Source organism: Bos indicus x Bos taurus, chromosome 25 (genome assembly GCF_003369695.1).
Source record: "Bos indicus x Bos taurus breed Angus x Brahman F1 hybrid chromosome 25, Bos_hybrid_MaternalHap_v2.0, whole genome shotgun sequence".
Classification (NCBI taxonomy): Eukaryota; Metazoa; Chordata; class Mammalia; order Artiodactyla; family Bovidae; genus Bos; species Bos indicus x Bos taurus.
This window is the reverse complement of record NC_040100.1, coordinates 331302-349298: the sequence shown is the minus strand read 5'-3', so window position 1 is coordinate 349298 and position 17997 is coordinate 331302. Positions and strand designations below refer to the sequence as shown.

General features: G+C 53.3%; 1 long non-coding RNA gene across 1 annotated transcript; it reads left to right on the top strand.

Annotated features, from left to right (window-relative positions):
- Window positions 1–661: 661 nt before the first annotated feature.
- LOC113883676 lies at window positions 662–6829 on the top strand. The gene is made up of 2 exons (XR_003508711.1): window positions 662–848; window positions 2845–6829. It is a non-coding gene; the product is annotated as an uncharacterized LOC113883676 (long non-coding RNA).
- The last annotated feature ends 11168 nt before the right edge of the window (window positions 6830–17997 follow it).

Genomic DNA, 17997 nt, shown 5'->3' with positions numbered 1-17997 from the left:
CCTGGTGGGGCCTGGAGGGGCCTGGTGGGGCCTGGAGGGGCCTGGTGGGGCCTGGTGGGGCCTGGAGGGGCCTGGTGGGGCCTGGCGGGACCTGGAGGGGCCTGGAGGGGCCTGGTGGGGCCTGGAGTGGCCTGGAGGGGCCTGGTGGGGCCTGGGGGGGCCTGGTGGGGCCTGGTGGGGCCTGGAGGGGCCTGGTGGGGCCTGGAGGGGCCTGGAGGGGCCTGGTGGGGCCTGGAGGGGCCTGGAGGGGCCTGGTGGGGCCTGGAGGGGCCTGGAGGGGCCTGGAGAGGCCTGGTGGGGCCTGGAGGGGCCTGGTGGGGCCTGGAGGGGCCTGGAGGGGCCTGGTGGGGCCTGGAGGGGCCTGGAGGGGCCTGGTGGGGCCTGGAGGGGCCTGGAGGGGCCTGGAGTGGCCTGGAGGGGCCTGGTGGGGCCTGGAGGGGCCTGGTGGGGCCTGGTGGGGCCTGGAGGGGCCTGGAGGGGCCTGGTGGGGCCTGGTGGGGCCTGGAGGGGCCTGGAGGGGCCTGGTGGGGCCTGGTGGGGCCTGGAGGGGCCTGGAGGGGCCTGGTGGGGCCTGGAGTGGCCTGGAGTGGCCTGGAGGGGCCTGGTGGGGCCTGGTGGGGCCTGGTGGGGCCTGGAGGGGCCTGGAGGGGCCTTGTGGATCTGGTGGGACCTGGTGGGCAGGTACCTGGCTGAGGCTGGCCAGTCTGAGCCCCTGGTCCTTCCAGTGTGTGATGGGCCCTGGCTGAGCATAGCCCCAAGGCCTCAGAGACTGCCTCGCAGGCTGATGTGAACTCAAGTTTGGAACAGAGAGGAAAGGTCTGTTTCTCAAGATCACCAGCTCAAGAGAGGTAAGTCCAGAATAGGTCTTGCTGACATTTGTGCAGGAGCTTCTGGAGGGCGAGGCTGCACTCAGGGAGCAGTCCTGAAGACAAGGGACGGAGGGCCCAGAGGCTCTGTGGTGTCTAGGCCAATCTGTCTGCCAGAGTCCAGCTTCTGGAAATTTTCAATGATGTGAGCTAATAAAATTATGTTTACTTTGTATTTTGTCTGATTTAGTTTGGCTTTGACTTATCTTATTTCAAACCAGAAGAATCTTAGAGAGATGCTACTTCCTCCTGTAATAGAGAAGTGAGACTCACATGATACAGTGGGCTGAATGTTCAAGCCCCCAGATTCATATGGTGAAATCCTAACCCCTGTGGCATGGTGTCTGCGCTGGCCTTTGGGAGGCGACCAAGTCATGGGGGCAGAGCCCTCACAAATGGGGTGAGTGCCCTTGTAAGAAGAGACTGGGTCCCCCGTGCGCTTCTGCCGAGTGAGGACAAGGCCAGGAGATGGCCGTCTCTGAACCAGGGAGGGGGCCCTGCCCTGACCCCGCTGGTGCCCTGGTCTTGGACCCAGAACTGTGACCAGTAAAGACCAGTCTGTGGCATCTTTGGTCTGGCAGCCAGAAGCCCTGAACAGATGGGCAGGGAGGTGCCCAGGGTCATCTGGCTGGGAACAGGGGGAGCCTCTCTCAGCTCCCGTGGCTCCCGTCACCAACAAATGCCTTTCCTTCTCAAGCTCCCATGAACGTGGGATTCACTGAGGAAGCTTATTAAATGCAGACGGCAGGGTCTCTACCACAGATCTTACTCCGCAGGCCCCAGGAATCTGCATGTTCATAAAGTCCCAGGTGATTCTGGCGCAGACCACAGCTTTGTTGTTCAGTCGCTCAGTCGTGTTCGACTCTTTGCGACCCCATGGACGGGAGCACTCTAGGCTTCCCTGTCTTTCACCATCTCTTGGAGCCTGCCGAAACTCATGTCCATCAAGTCAGTGATGCCATCCAACCATCTCATCCTCTGTCATTCCCTGTTCCTCCTGCCTTCAATCTTTCCCAGAATCAGGGTATTTTCTAGTGAGTCAGCTCTTTGCATGAGGTGGCAAAATGGAGCTTCAGCATCAGTCCTTCCAATGAATATTCAGGGTTGATTTCCTTCAGGATTGACAGATTTGATCTTGCAGTCCAAGGGACTCTCAAGAGTCTTCTCCAACACCACAGTTCAAAAGAATCAATTCTTTGGTGCTCAGCTTTATGGTCCAAATCTCACATCCGTATGTGACTACTGGAAAAGCCATAACTTTGATTAGATGTAACTTTGTCAGCAAAGAAATGTCTCTACTTCTTAATACACTGTCTAGGTTTGTCATAGAGGTGTTCAGAGATCTGCTAAAGTGACAAACGCTTTATGTTTACTTCTTTATTATAGTAAAGGAAAACACTCCTTACGTTTATTATAGTAAACGGTGTGACCTAGATACGACTGCCTGACTTTTAGGTGGGCACATGGCCACCTGACTTATTTCTTTTTTTAAGTTTTTGAAAATTTATTTATTTGGCTACACCAGATCTTAGTTGTGGCATGCAGGGTCTTTAGTCTCAGCATGTGGGATTCAGTTCCTTGACCGGGGATCAAACCTGGGCTCCCTGCATTGGGAGTAGAATCTTAGCCACTGGACTGCCGGGGAAGTCCCAGTCACCTGAACCATAGTTGCATTTTCCAGACTCGGCTGCAGGTCAGCAGGTAAGTTGGAGATGAAGATGTGTAAGCAGGAGTAGTGTCTGAGAGCTTTTGGAAATCTTGAAGTTGGGGTGTGGTCAGATGTGAAGGCTGGAGCTCCAGCAGAGCTGGAGAGAGACGGGAAGTCATGAGAGCAAGGTAGAGGCATTCTTCGTCATTAGTGATCTTGGTATGAATTCATGTGACCTGGGAATGCCAGCCTCCATGCTTCCTGTACATGAAATAAAATACACTTCTGACTTATTTTAGCCACTGTTATTTTGGGTTTCTGTTTACACAGCTGAACCTAATCACGGGAGTAGCAAACAAGACTGGCCACATCTGTGACTGCTCCGAGGCGGCTGCTGCTACCGGAACACACAGGGCCTCCATCAGCATTGCTGACACGGCTCAGTCCCCGGGGTGCTGAGAAGAGCTGACCACTTCGACCCTCCTCAGGAGGCAGCTTTTGCATGTTCCAGGAAACCCACCGCACCATCTCCAATTCTGCCTCAATGTCCACCTCGCACCACAGGCCCTCCCCCACCAGTTAACGTAAAAACCCACCGCACCATCTCCAATTCTGCCTCGATGTCCACCGCGCACCACAGGCCCTCCCCCACCAGTTAACGTTAAGTCTCACCTTTCTGGTCTCGTCACCAGGTAAGACCTCCTGGACCCAGGTCTTCTGCCCTGCAGACCACACCCTCGGTCACAGCTTCTGGGCTGAGACACGAGCAGAAACACAACAGGGAGGCAGAGGTCTCCAGAGGGGCCTGGGAGGGACGCCTGCAGTAACCGCCTGCCGCGGGCTGGCTCGAGGAGGCCTGTCACCTCCTCATTTGTACCTTGTGATGCTCTCTGCAGTGACACCCCAGCTCTGGGGATGGAAGGCAGGTGACCACCCAAGTTCACACAGTGGATGTGCTGAAGGTCCGTCCAAAACCGACGTGTTGTCTTGACATCTGCTCTGTGTGAACAGGCTGTGATGTAAACCGTGCACAGCCTGTGTCCGGGCGTCAGTTCCCCCACCTGGAACGCCTGCCTGCTGAGGGAGTGTGTCCTCTGCCCAGGAGGCCTGAGTCCCACGTAGGAGCAGCTGAGCCAGCCTGGTCATCTGCAGTTGTTCCCAAAATGCAGCCACGTTGCTCTTCGAGACACACAGGTCCTGTAGAGAATGCAGATTCCGGAGGCAGCAGAACTCCAGGGATGGGACAGGAAGAAACAAAGGCTCCTGAGAAAATTCATGTTCTCAGGCCGAGGTTGCTGGGAAAGGCCAGGCCCTCCTTCTAGACCTTTCGTGTCAGCAATGAAGCTGTGGTTTTATGATCCATTCAGCTGACTGTGCTCACTGATGGTGTTTTAGATTCCAGTGCAATTCGTAAGCTGACCCACCTTTGTACTAATCCAACAATGGGCCATCCGTCGTGGGTGCAGCTTCAGAAAGAGGGCAGCAAGGCTGTGTGCTGTAACGTTCCCATCAGCGTTTATTTTTATTTAATTATGTCTGGAGAGCAGCACTCTGTTTGGATGGTGGACAGTTAGGGAGGGCTTGTGAGGGGAACTGATGGGAGGCTACACTTGTGGCCTCTTTATTCCAAGGAAGATCCAACCCTGAGGTGAAAGCTGTGCTCCTCTTCCGTGCGGCCCGCACGCACGCAGCAGGCCGATGCCGAGAGGACGCTGGCACAGGCTGCGGCACGTGGCTGCTTGGTGCTCCCGCCACACGGCCGCCCCTGTTTGACATCTCTGGGATGTCACTTAGACCCACTGTCACGGACACACCTGTTGTGTCCTATGTGAGGGGGTTCTACTCAGAAGCAGCTTGGGCGAACAGTCCCGGGAAAAATCCTTCAGGTTCTCCAGCCCTGCTCCAGGGAGGTGGCCCGCCTAGCCCAGGCTAGCCACCCACCCACACTGTGTCCGGGCAGACACGAATCAGCTGTCCCCAGGGTCAGCCTTCTGCGCCCTCAGGAGTGCCTACGAGCCTATGGTCCCCCAGCCCAAACAGCCCCAAATGTCTGTGGAAGCGCCAGACCCCTGAGGGCAGCTGCAGGGCCTGCTCGGCTCCCAGGCGAGGCCGGGTGTGGAGCAGAACAGGTCCAAGGCCGGGGCAGAGGGCTCAGCCACAGCGCCCTGGAGAGCTCGGCCGCTGAGGGGGGATGGGTCACTGGCCACCAGTCTCTTAGAGGCTGCTGAGGAGAAGGAGGCTGTCTAGTGGCTCTTGGTTTTCCACGAGTACCTGGGAATGTGTGGTGACCCTCACAGGGTCCCACCTGGGTCTGACCTCCCAAGGACCAGGAAACACCATCCTTGGCCATGATGTGCTCAGCATGGACCACGGGGCATTTGCAGAGTAAATGCACAGCTTGCCACAATTATAATGAGTCAAATAGAATAGCTGAAAATCACCAAAAATCTATGCAAAAATGGGTGCATCATGCAGCAAGTTGATCTCCTTGCATCTGGACTTTGCAGTCTAACAGCCAGATCTCAGAAACAAGAAAGTGCACACGCACACGTGTGCATAAGCCTATTGTACATTCTGGTAAAGAGTCTGGAAAACACAGTTTAAAAATAATTTAAAAAACACACAATACTCTTCATTGTAAGTTCCAGACAACCAGTTGACTCTCACAGAATACTTCTGTTGATTTTTGGAGAACTCATATCTATTGGTAACCTATACTTGTAGGTGACCAGCAAGGGTCCTTTCCACACGTTGGTGGATTTCCTCCTTATTATTATTATTATTTTTTTTTTGCCTTAATGGATAAGACAAAAGTGAAGCCACAAAACTCAGTCTGATCTTTTCTTGCTTGTCAGTGATTTCTGTCCTGAATCGGATCTTAGTTTTCTAATACGAAAAGAGTATTTCCTCCATTTTCTTGTGCTGTTGGGTGTATTGGCTTCAACACAGTATTGAGCACAATCAGCACATTTTCTCTACCCTTTTACTGAGTCGAGACACTCCAGAAAGCAGTACAGCTGGGGTATAAACACTCCTGCTCGGGCCCTGTTCAAGCCACACCTCACAGGACTGACAGAGTGGGAGCGATGGTTGGCGGCCATTGTGGGTGGAACCAGGAAAGAGGAGACACAGGGGGTGTGAGGCACGCACACAGCCCCTGACACCAAGGCCAGGGATTAACTATGGCTCCAGAACAACAGGCTCATGCATCAGGTTCACAAAGGGAGAGTGAGCGTCTGAGAGGAGCTGGGAGGTGAAAGCGGAAGGAGAGGCAGAGGCGCGGGCAGTGCTCGCGTTGCAGGACTCTAAACGGGCGGCGGGCGTCTGAGGCTGCTGTGAGCTGCTGAGGCCTCTGCCTCTGGGAGGCCCGGGCCTGGGCTCCGCTGTCTGCTGCCCTGGGCTCACTTTGGCCTGGTTCCTGGGTGCTGCCTCTGGGCCCTGCGGGGTCTCCTCCTCTGTTAGTCTCCTCTCCACTCCTCTCACTTGCTGAGCCTCTCTTACCAAAGAGAACTCTGAAATAGCTCTTTATTAAAATCCATTCATTCCAAAGTTCTTAGGCAGCATTATAAATACTGGTTTTAAACACTAGCCAGAGGATTATAGATAAAATAGAAACTATTTCCCAATGAAATTTCATCTAAAAATATACCAGCTCAGCTCTCACCTGTTTTAGTGAAGCGCATCAGAGGGCGTGCTGGACCTGTGTCCGGGTGAAGGGCACTTATGTCTCTCTCTGTTATTCCCAGGAATCACTCAAGAGTAGATGAAAACAAATCAAGGGAGTTGTCTATTAAAAAATGAGCACATAAACAGGCCTTCTCAGTCACGGAAAACACTCTTCTGCATAAATTCGAATGGACCGGGACAAAAGGTGTGCGGGCCCAGAGGGGGCTTGGACCTAGCCACCTGGGTGGACATTACTGCTCACGTCGCTGGAAAAACCTGTACTGCAGAGTCCTGGGAGCAGTTCCTTTTGTCTTTCATTCTTCCCTTGACCTCTGAAAGCCTTTCTCTCCCAGAATTTAGGTAGTGGTTCTGGAAGAAGCTGCAGAGGCAGCCTGGCTGACTGGGCTGCTTAACTCCATTCAAGTCAGTGAAAATGAACAGATCGCTTAGAGTCATGGGTACTTGATTTCATTCTCCATTTGCAACAGTGAAATTTGCTTGATAGCATGGTTAAATATCCCCCAATTATAATTAATTCTAATTAGCCAATAAAATCTTAGTGCACTAAAATCTTGATTAACCAGAACTGAAATAGCCAGAATTGCCATGCTGTATTCTATTTTTAAGAGAGCGACAGATCGAGTAGAAATACAATCTAAAACCAGATTGTGATCCAAATTTCAGGCAACATTCTGGGATTGGTTTAGCACTGCTCTCACCTGGAATGCAAGCCACATTCAAATTTGCCCATGGGAACCATGCTTTGGCTGGCCAGTCCCTTCCTCTGTCCTGCCAGGCCCAAGTCCCCTGACCCCTTTGAAGCCGTTTGGTGTTGTTTCAGGGGGGCAACAAAGAGCGCTGGTACCATAGTTCTTAGTCTCAGTGTAGAAAATAATTTAGTGAAACAAAGTGGTAGATAAGAAGTGATTTATTAGAACAGGATGTTTGTGAGGTTTGCAAATAGGTGGGTGAGAAATGCTGTGCCCCAGAACTTACTGGGCTACAGATTTTTTTAATTAATTAAGCTATGCATTCTTGTCTGTGCTGGGTCTTCCTTGCATGGGCTTTTCTCGAGTTGTGGCAAGCGGGGTCTACCGTCTAGCTGTAGTGTGCGGGCCTCTCATCGCAGCGGCTTCTCTTGTTGCAGAGGACAGGCTCTACGGCGTGTGGGCTCCAGTCACTGTGGCATATGGGCTCAGTAGAGCCCAGGCTCAATCGTTGTGGCACACGGGCTTAGTGGCTCCGCACAGTGAGATCTTCCTGGACCAGGGCTGGAACCTGCATCTCCTCCATCGGCAGGTGGATTCTTCCCCACTGAGCCACCAGAGATGGGCTACAGTTTTATAATCAAAGGAAAAGTGGGGAGAGGGAGAACTTGTCTTTCTTGAAAAGATGTCATACTTCCATCATCAGCTCCTCCTCTAGGCTGAGCAAGGACTTTGCTCGTTCCCACGTAGTCAAGCTAGGTCCACAAGTTGCTGTTTTCTGGGCAGAGATCGTGTTTGAGGGAGCATTAACTTACTGAGCTCAATGGGCAGTATGTGGGTCCCATGCTGTCACTGCTCCTTGTTTGAGGGCATGTCTGATGCTTCCGCAGCATGGTTTTGTTGCTGAGCAAGCTTGCTTGGTGTTGTGGTTAAGCAAATCTGCTTTCTTGAGTAATCATTAACTTACAAGGGTCTCTCCTATTTTCTCCTACTTATAACCTCCAGCAGGATTAACTATTTAATCATCTACTTTGTCACTTCTGTCTCTATCACCTCCACACCCTGGGAGTGTCACGTCTTCCCCTCTCCTTCCTGGCGGGCCTCCTTCCAGCCTATATTTCTGCCTCAGTCAGTTCAGTTCAGTTGCTCAGTCATCTCCGACTCTCTGCAACCCAGATGTCCCATATTCCTGCCTGGACCCAGCCAATCCTGTTCATTTCAAACAATGGACTGAAGGCCAAGCTGGTATCCTTCCTTGACCTTTGTTTTCACTGTCTTTGATGAATACACCAGGTTTGCCTATGAGAGTTTAGGACAAGACACACCTTCCACCCCCCATCCCAATACTCTTGCACCTCACAGGCCACATGCCCCAATTCTCAAGAAACAACTCAGAGGGAGTGGGGGGAGCTGAGTGGGTGTGCTGTCTGGGCGCTAAGTGGCACCTCCCAGGTGGGCAAAGCCTGAATAGGTAAGGCCTGTGTAACTGCCCCTGGCTCACCTCCCACACAAAGGGGAAAGGAGGCATCACTCTGACCCGTAGCCCAGACTGCATGGAGCACGTTTGGAATGGCAGTCCTTCTCTCCCCATTATTGGGTAGGTTAACTTCATGTGGAAAGGAAGACACCACCCACCTGAAAGTGGAAATGACCCTGGAATCCCCTCTGGAGCGAATAACTGTCCCAGTCTGGGCCACCCATTCCTGGCCGTAAGGCTGGGGGGGGGGGGCGGGGCATGTGTGTTTGTGTGTGTGTGCGTGTGTGTCTGTGTCCATTTCCCAAGATTTCCTTTCCCCAAACTCTTCCCTGGTATCCTGACTGCACACTCCCCTTGACCCCACCCCCCACCCCCGCACTCCCCGGCACTGTCCCTGGGCGGGACAAACTTCGGAGTCCTGGCAACCAAGATCCCTACAGAGAAACGAGCAGGCCCACCTCCCAACAAAACAAAAAAGGTCTAACAAGGACGTGAAGACTTTAGTTGGCTGCAGGACTTTTGCAGCGAAATGGAGCCAAGATAAATAGTAGTATGGAAGCCACTGAAAGTGAAAGTCGCTCAGTCTTCTCCGACTCTGCCACCCATGGACTATACAATCCATGGAGTTCTCCAGGCCAGAATACTGGAGTGGGTGGCCTTTCCCTTCTCCAGGGGATCTTTCCAACCCAGGGATCGACCCCAGATCTCCCGCATTGCAGGTGGATTGTTCACCAGCTCAGCCACCAAGGAAGCCCAAGGCCACTCAGTTCAGTTCAGTTCAGTCACTCAGTCGTGTCTGACTCTTTGCGACCATGGACCATTCGACCATGAAGCACAGCACGCCAGGCCTCCCTGTCAATCACCAACTCCGGGAGTTCACTCAGACTCACGTCCATCGAGTCAGTGATGCCATCCAGCCATCTCATCCTCTGTCGTCCCCTTCTCCTCCTGCCCCCAATCCCTCCCAGCATCAGAGTCTTTTCCAATGAGTCAACTCTTCACATGAGGTGGCCAAAGTACTGGAGTTTCAGCTTAGCATCATTCCTTCCAAAGAACACCCAGGGCTGATCTCCTTCAGAAGGGACTGGTTGGATCTCCTTGCAGTCCAAGGGACTCTCAAGAGTCTTCTCCAGAAAAAAAAAAAAGAGTCTTCTCCAACACCACAGTTCAAAAGCATCAATTCTTCGGCGCTCAGCTTTCTTCACAGTCCAACTCTCACATCCATACATGACCACTGGAAAAACCATAGCCTTGACTAGACGGACCTTTGTTGTCAAAGTAATGTCTCTGCTTTTCAATATGCTATCTAGGTTGGTTATAACTTTTATTCCAAGGAGTAAGCGTCTTTTAATTTCATGGCTGCAGTCACCATCTGCAGTGATTTTGGAGCCCCCCAAAATAAAGTCTGCCACTGTTTCCACTGTTTCCCCGACATATTAAATGATGACGGTCCCTTCTTGGTCATTAGCATTCACTTAGCTAAAGCTTAAACTCCAGTACTTTGGCCACCTCATGCGAAGAGTTGACTCAATGGAAAAGACACTGATGCTGGCAGGGATTGGGGGCAGGAGAAGGGGACGACAAGAGGATGAGATGGCTGGATGGCATCGCTGACTCGATGGACATGAGTCTGAGTGAACTCCGGGAGTTGGTGATGGACAGGGAGGCCTGGCGTGCTGCGATTCATGGGGTCGCAGAGTCGGACACGACTGAGCGACTGAACTGAACTGAGAAAACCGTAATTCGTTGGGAGTCCCTGTTAGAGAAAACCTTACGCTGAAGATGAAACACTGCAAGTATCTTGTATCCGTGTTGAAGATAACCTGCACAATGAAGCTTAGGCCCAAAGGCCGAGGCCAAGCGCAGAGCTAACTGCCGGCCAGGGACGAGGCCGAGGCCCCCGCGCATGCGCAGAGCTGACTCCCCGCCAGGGACGACGCGGAGGGGTCCCACGCAGGCGCAGAGCTGAACGCTGGCGCATCGCCAGTCTCGGCTGACAGGAGAGGTGACTGGGTCGAGTAGGAGGGGTTGCGGCGGACACTCTGGGGAGAAGGCCCAAGATGATGGTCAGGAGAGCTGAGGGGCGGGCGCTGTGCCGGCTGGAAACCCAGGTAGAGCGTCTGCCTCCGAACTAGGCAGTCCTAGAAGGCCTCGACCGACGCGGCCGGGAGCGCGCGCCGGCGGGGCGGCGGAGACTGCGCAGGCGCGGGAGGCGGCGGCCCAGGCGCGCGCGGGTTGCATGCTCGCGGGCTCTGGGCAGGTTGAGAGGCCTCCCCGCCTGCTGTCGCCTGCCCCGCTCTCCGCAGGGTCGTTTGTGGTCTGCAGCCGCTGCCAGCCAGGAGCCTCCGCTGGGAGCCGGCCCTGCCGTTCACGCGGAGCAGCTCGGGCGCGGCCTGCCTCCGGTGCGCTCTGTCCTCCCAGGCCGCGAGCGACGCTGACGCCATCGGAAGGCGACCGGAAGCGCCGCCGCTGACGCCATCGGAAGGTGACCGGAAGCGCCGGCGCCGCGTGGCCCTGTGCCCGGTCCCCGAACCCTCTCCGCGCGCTCTCTCCGTATCCCGTCCTTGGTTCCCTTCTCTGATTGCAAAGTGGGTCTCTTTGACCTGTTTCTGAGCCCCATGGGGAAGGATAAGAAGCGGAGTAGCCGGCGAGGGAGCAAGGAGTGAAGGAAGGGCCTCCTTGCAGACTGTCTGCTATCAGGCCACGCTCCGGTTGGGACAGAGGCGCGGGTGAATTTGTCTCTTTCAAATAGACAAGTGTTTTACGTTTTCACATTTACATTTAGTGTATCTTCCCCACTGTTGAGTGACCTCCCTGGCCAGCAAGGAGATCACCCAGGATGACCCACCTCCCGGGGGCTCGGCCCTAGGTGTCCTGTCGGAGAGCTGGGGTCCTGGAAAGAGGGTTTGGAGAGGGTGTGTGCCTGGCGTCTGCCCTCTTTTCTCGCAGCCCCTCCTAGCTAAGGTCTTCCATCTCAGACAGTACTGTGTAGATTTAGCCTCTCCGACTTCTTCCAGTTCTCTAGGCACCCGTGACCTCGTGCACCCAGAGGAAGGTGCATGGGCCATGGGACAGTGAGTGGGAGGAGTGGATAAGACTGGGCATTTGTGCAAAATAAACGTTGACATCTTAAGCCGCGTGTGTTTGCTTTATGTCTTTCTTTTAACCGTCATTTCAAGCCTATGGTTTTTGTAAGTCGTTTCAAGGATTGTAGTTTGTTCTAAATCAGAAGCACTCTGAAGTTAATAGATCAGCAGAGTCTCAAACTGGATGGGGAGGGAATGCAAGTAGAGTGCTTTTGAGAAGTTCTGATCTAAAAATACGCCCCAAACCACCATTTCTGGCCACCTCCCCAGGGTGGTGGTGGTTCAGTCGCGGGGTTGTGTCCAACTCTTTGCAGCCCGGTGGACTGCAGCATGCCAGGCTTCCCTGTCCTTGACTGTCTCCTAGAGTTTGCTCATACTCATATCCATTGAGTTGGTGGTGTCATCCAACCATCTCATCCTGCCATCCCCAGGGTAAATGATGCGTGTTGTGGGACAGTTGCTTTGAGGCTATGCAGCATCCTGTTTCTTTTCAACTTTTTGCCTAGTAAATAAATATTAGCAGACTGTTTCCCTAATGGTGATACTCTGTTTCCCTCATTCCTTGTTTATTTTTGGCAGCACCTGGTGGTATGTGGGATATGTAGGATCTTAGTTCCCCAACCAGGGATCAAGCTCATGTCCCCGTTCCTTGGAATACAGTCTTAACCGCTGGACTGCCAGGGAAGTCCCTCTTTCCTCATTTATTAATAAGACTTTTCTGTAGGAGAACACTGCTCCTTCCATATTTCTTTTTTTGAATGTTTTTATCAGTGTGGACCCAGACGGTATGATCTATGGGAGATTAGTCAGTACTGGCACACTCATTACATTATAAGTAAAGATTATTTTTGCTTCAGATCATTCCGGCTTTGGCCATTAGGAGCTCTCTCAGACTCCTTGGTGTGTGTGTGGCGGGGGGTGGGGTGGGGGGGTGACCTGTGACTCCGTGAAGTTCTCCAGGCTGACCTTTCCAGCAGCCTGTTTGCAGGTGAGGAAGTTGTGGGAGAAGCCGTGCAGACTGCCGGTCCTGGGAGAGGGGATTTACTACGTAAACGGCCAAGTCAAAGGATGAAGGTGGCGGTAATGGTAATAGTGGCCATCTGCTGGTGTGCTGGGTAGTGGGTGAAGCACTTGGGGCACAGTTTTTATTAAGCCCGCATCATAAACCTTCATTTTCCTGGTCACCCATGAGGAGACTGAGTCGGGGGGGTTTGGGGCCTGAGCTGGGTTCTCTCTGCAGAAGAGGAGGACAGGCTCCAGGCACTCTGCCTTCCCTATTTGCCAGGCATCTGCACTGGGAGGGCATCCCCACTGGGAGGGCAGTGCTGTGCTTACCTGTGTCCTTGGCGACGGTGCCATCCTTGTGGGGCGTCTGATAAAAAGGGCCCTTTCTGTGTGCACGTTGGCACACGCTACACCCATTCCCAGTGGAGATGGGAAACATATGTTTTCTGTTTTACTCAAAAAAGAGGAAATAGGCAGTGTTATTTCGTAACATTTTCTGTTTTGGAAAACCTGAATTTTTTCCACATGTATTTTTAAAATTCTTAGGAACAACCCTTGGAGGGAAAGACACGACACAGACTTCACCAAGGGTTCTCCCGCTTTTCATCCACATCTTCAAGAAACAGCTCCAGGAAGAAGGGAAACCTTCCCCCAACACTCATGGCTAAGGGATGGACTTGGAAGCACCCTCCCAGATCAGCTCTCACGGGGCCCTGGGACCTGCAGCCCCGGCCAGGGTCTTGGCATGGCCTTTTCTGTGTGTAAGGGGAGGTGTGCTCTCCCAGGGTCACTGGCTGCCTGCGAGAGAGCCAGGCCTCCGGGCTCAGCGTCGCACCACCCTCTGACCCCTCTTCCAAAGGAAGGGGTCAGGCTCTGTGCTGGGCCTTTGTCTCCTGAGGCTTGTTTGCCCCTGTGCCAGCCAGTGCCGCTGACCCGCTGTCCTGCTGCTTTCTCAGGCCCCCAGCAACGGCAGGAGCTGACCAGGCTGAGGTGGTCACAGGCCGGTGTACCAGTGCAGCTCCATGCCCTTCCTTCTCACGGGGGCTCTGTGGAAAGTTAAGAAATACAGAGAGGACAAAGTAAATGAGACACAAGTCTCCCACAGGAAGCGGGGAATGTGGTGTGTAATCACCGAGACCACAGGGATATTTCCGCTGAGCCCCGGGCAGAAGTACTGTGGGCGAGTGTGGGTGCGGTTGGACGTGCAAGAGCGTCCTTCCCACCCAGACCCCTGCGTGTGCAGACGTGAGGGGAGACAGTGAGGGGCCGGGCAGGGGGCTGGAGTACATGGAGAGAACAAAGTGCACATGTGGAGTGAGCGTGTTTCCTGTAGAAAGCCAGTGGTGACTTGAATATGGAACAGGGACAGACAGAGCTGAACAGGACAGGCTCAGAGCAAGCTCACCCAGGAGGCAGAGGCTCCCTGTGAGACAACGGCCACGGAGGTTACAGAGCGGTGTGAGAGGGAGAGACAGCCGCTGACTCTGGGCTCTCTGGTCTGGATGCTGGGCAAGGACAGGAGAGCAGATGGGTTCTCTTGGGTTCTAAGGACTCAGGATGAGTCCAAGCGAAACGATATCTGAATATTTCTAAACCCACAGTGTGGTCAGACTCCCCCAAACCAGCTTCCTTGCTGTCTCTGGTCGTCCCGTCCCTGCCTTACCCACACTCACTTGCATCACTGACCTTCCCTCTCATCCAGGAGCCTAATTAGGGAAAACCTCCCTGCTTGCCCTCTGCTGCCCACCTAACAAGTGTTCTAATCTTAGATCCGAAAACAATGCAGTTGGTGGCTCCTTGGAAGAAAAGCTATCACAAACCTAGACAGTGTGTTAGAAAGCAGAGACATTACTTTGCCAACAAAGGTCCGTCTGGTCAAGGCTACGTTTTCTCCTGTGGTCATGTATGGATGTGAGAGTTGGATCATGGAAAAAGCAAGAGAGTTCCAGAAAAACATCTATTTCTGCTTTATTGACTATGCCAAAGCCTTTGACTATGTGGATCACAATAAACTGTGGAAAATTCTTCAAGAGATGGGAATACCAGACCACCTGACTTGCCGCTTGAGAAATCTGTATGCAGGTCAGAGAGCAACAGTTAGAACTGGACATGGAACAACAGACTGGTTCCAAATATGAAAAGGAGTACGTCAAGGCTATATATTATCACCCTGCTTATTTAACTTATATGCAGAGTACATCACGAGAAACGCTGGACTGTAAGAAACAAGCTGGAATCAAGATTGCCAGGAGAAATATCAATAACCTCAGATATGCAGATGACACCACCCTTATGGCAGAAAGTGAAGAGGAACTCAAAAGCCTCTTGATGAAAGTGAAAGTGGAGAGTGAAAAAGTTGGCTTAAAGCTCAACATTCAGAAAACAAAGATCATGGCATCCTGTCCCATCATTTCATGGGAAATAGATGGGGAAACAGTGTCAGACTTTATTTTTTTGGGCTCGAAAATCCCTGCAGGTGGTGACTGCAGCCATGAAATTAAAAGACGCTTACTCCTTGGAAGGAAAGTTATGACCAACCTAGATAGCATATTGAAAAGCAGAGACATTACTTTGCCAACAAAGGTCCGTCTAGTCAAGGCTATGGTTTTTCCAGTGGTCATGTATGGATGTGAGAGTTGGACTGTGAAGAAGGCTGAGCGCCGAAGAATTGATGCTTTTGAACTGTGGTGTTGGAGAAGACTCTTGAGAGTCCCTTGGACTGCAAGGAGATCCAACCAGTCCATTCTGAAGGAGATCAGTCCTGGGATTTCTTTGGAAGGAATGATGCTAAAGCTGAAACTCCAGTACTTTGGCCATCTCATGCGAAGAGTTGACTCATTGGAAAAGACCCTGATGCTGGGAAATATTGAAAGCAGGAGGAGAAGGGGACGACAGAGGATGAGATGGCTGGATGGCATCACTGACTCGATGGACTTGAGTCTGAGTGAACTCCGGGAGTTGGTGATGGACAGGGAGGCCTGGTGTGCTGCGATTCATGGGGTCGCAAAGAGTTGGACACGACTGAGCGACTGAACTGAACTGAACTGAGTCAAGCTATGGTTTTTCCAGTTGTTTTTCCAGTTGGATGTGAGAGATGGAGTATAAAGAAAGCTGAGTGCCAAAGAATTGATGCTTTTGAACTGTGGTGTTGGAGAAGATTCTTGAGAGTCCCTTGGACTGCAAGGAGATCCAATCAGTCCATCCTAAAGGAGATCAGTCCTGGGTGTTTACTGGAAGGACTGATGTTGAAGCTGAAGTTCCAATACTTTGGCCACCTGATGTGAAGAACTGACTCATTGGAAAAGACCCTGATGCTGGGAAAGGTTGAAGGTGGGAGGAGAAGGGGACAACAGAGGGTGAGATGGTTGGATGGCATCACTGACTTGATGGACGTGAGTTTTAGCAAGCTCCAGGAATTGGTGATGGACAGGGAAGCCTGGCCTGCAGCAGTCCATGGGGTCACAGAGAGTTGGACACGACTAAGCAACTGAACTGAACTGAATCTTTAGATCTGCACGTCTCCGCCTTGATAGCTTATCACAGGGATAGTTAGGGCTGTGCTCCTCCACTGATTCCCAGCGGATGAGCTAACCTGGCGTCAGTTCCCCCACAACTCCCCCTCCCTCCAGGGGGAGAACAGTCCTCACGTCCTGCCCTGCGGCAGTGGGCATCACTCCAGGACCCTGCTTCAGACCTCCAGGTCTGCCTCCGTGAAGTCCCTGATGTCTCTGCTGCTGGCTCTGGGCTCTCTCTGGTCTTGAAACTGGCCAAGGACAGGTCTTGCAGGCCTGCAGGGGGCAGCCCACCACCTACTAATATGATTCAGACGCTCATCTGGAAAGATAGGTGCAGAGGAAGAACTATGGCCCTTTTAAAATATTTACTTTTAACCTTTACTTGGCTATGCCTGGTCTTAGTTGCGGCATGCAGGATCTGCCACTAGTTCTCCGACCAGGGATCGAACTCAGGCTCCCTGGGTTGGGATTGTGGACCCTCAGCCACTGGACCCACAGGAAGGTCCCAGAACCACAGCGTTTTACCAGAAGAATGTCAAGGACAGATACCCTTTATCAAGTATCACACCATCAAATGTGCCCAGCTGTGGGCATCCAAACAGGGATGAGCTGACTCCGGGGATCAGTGGCTCATGGTCCCGTGGGGGCTCCGGCATGGACTGCAGGGTGCTTGCTGAGGGTCAGCAGAGGAGCCCTGCTGCCTCCTGACCTGCTGACCTGGCTGTGTCCAGGTTTTCAGAGAAAGTGTGGGGTTGTGGAGCCTTCGGGCCAGCCACGTGCCTTCACGGCAGCCAAGACACTTCACTGTGCCCCGTGGGTTTGAGATTGTCACTCAACAGCCTTTGAAGTAAGACGGACTTTTTGGCCCAGCAGTTCTACTTTGGGAGTCTGTCCTGAGAAATAATGAGTGACGCCAGTGGAAAGACGGGTAATTCTGTGTAAAACATTAGAAACAATGTAAGTTCCTACCAGTCAGGAGACACGTGGTGATGAAATCATTCCATGTTGAGTCGTGTTTGTGGAATGTGTCCGAGGTGTGATAATCACTGGAGTAAGTTTAAAGAACAGTACATACACAAAAATCATAGCTCAAGAAGATGCACGGAAAGGCCTGGAAGTCAGGGAGGTTTAGGAAAGCAGGCTGACTGTGTGTCAAAGGAGGTCGAGGGACGGAGGAGGGGTCCCAGCAAACCGGGGAGAAGCTGGTGGAAGACAGGACCCTCCCCGCCCTTTAGCCACTTCCTGACATTTCTGCCTGTGGCTTGGCCTTCCCTTCGGACACCAGCCCCAGGAATAGGTCAAGGTCAGGAGTCCAGTGGCCTTGGGATCCTGAAGCTGGCCCAAGCCTGGCAGGTTCCAGGGCGTGAAAGGAGGTAGGCCTTCCTGGCTGTGGTCTCTACGTCCCCAGGGTAGCTGGGCGCTCCGGGCAGTTCGCCGGGCTGGACTGTGGCTCCTTGCCCACATAGCCCCTGGGAAAGGAGAGTCACTCTCCCCAGGCCCCTCCATTGCCCTCGTATCCTCAGTGGGCGCCCTGTACCCTGTGGAAGCGAGGTCATGGCAGCCTCGGAGCAGGCCTGGCCCATGGCCGCCGCGGGCTCCGTCTGGGAAGGAAGTCCATCCACAGGGAGGCCCGCTGTCAGCCCGGGCAGGGCTGAGGTGGTGGCACGGGCACGGGTCCCCATGGCTGGCAGTGCCCACCCTGCGGGGGCCGTGGCACTAGCCCTGCTTGTCTGGGGCCCTGCCTGCGCCTGCCTCTCGTCGGCTGGGAACTGGAGACGCAGAGGTTCTGTGATGAGCCAGCAGCCGTCACCTCCGTTGTGTCCTGGCCCCAGGGACTCTTGGCAAAGGTTGTAACTGAAGCCTGCTCCATGGACAGAGGAGCCTGGCGGGCTACTACTACGGGGTTGCAAAGAGTTGGACACGACTGAGCAAGTGACCCTACTTACCTGAGAGTCAGCCCATTCTGGGGGCTGTGGTGCTTCTGCTTGGGGTCTCTGGCCCCCGTCAGGGGGTGTCTCTACTGTGTG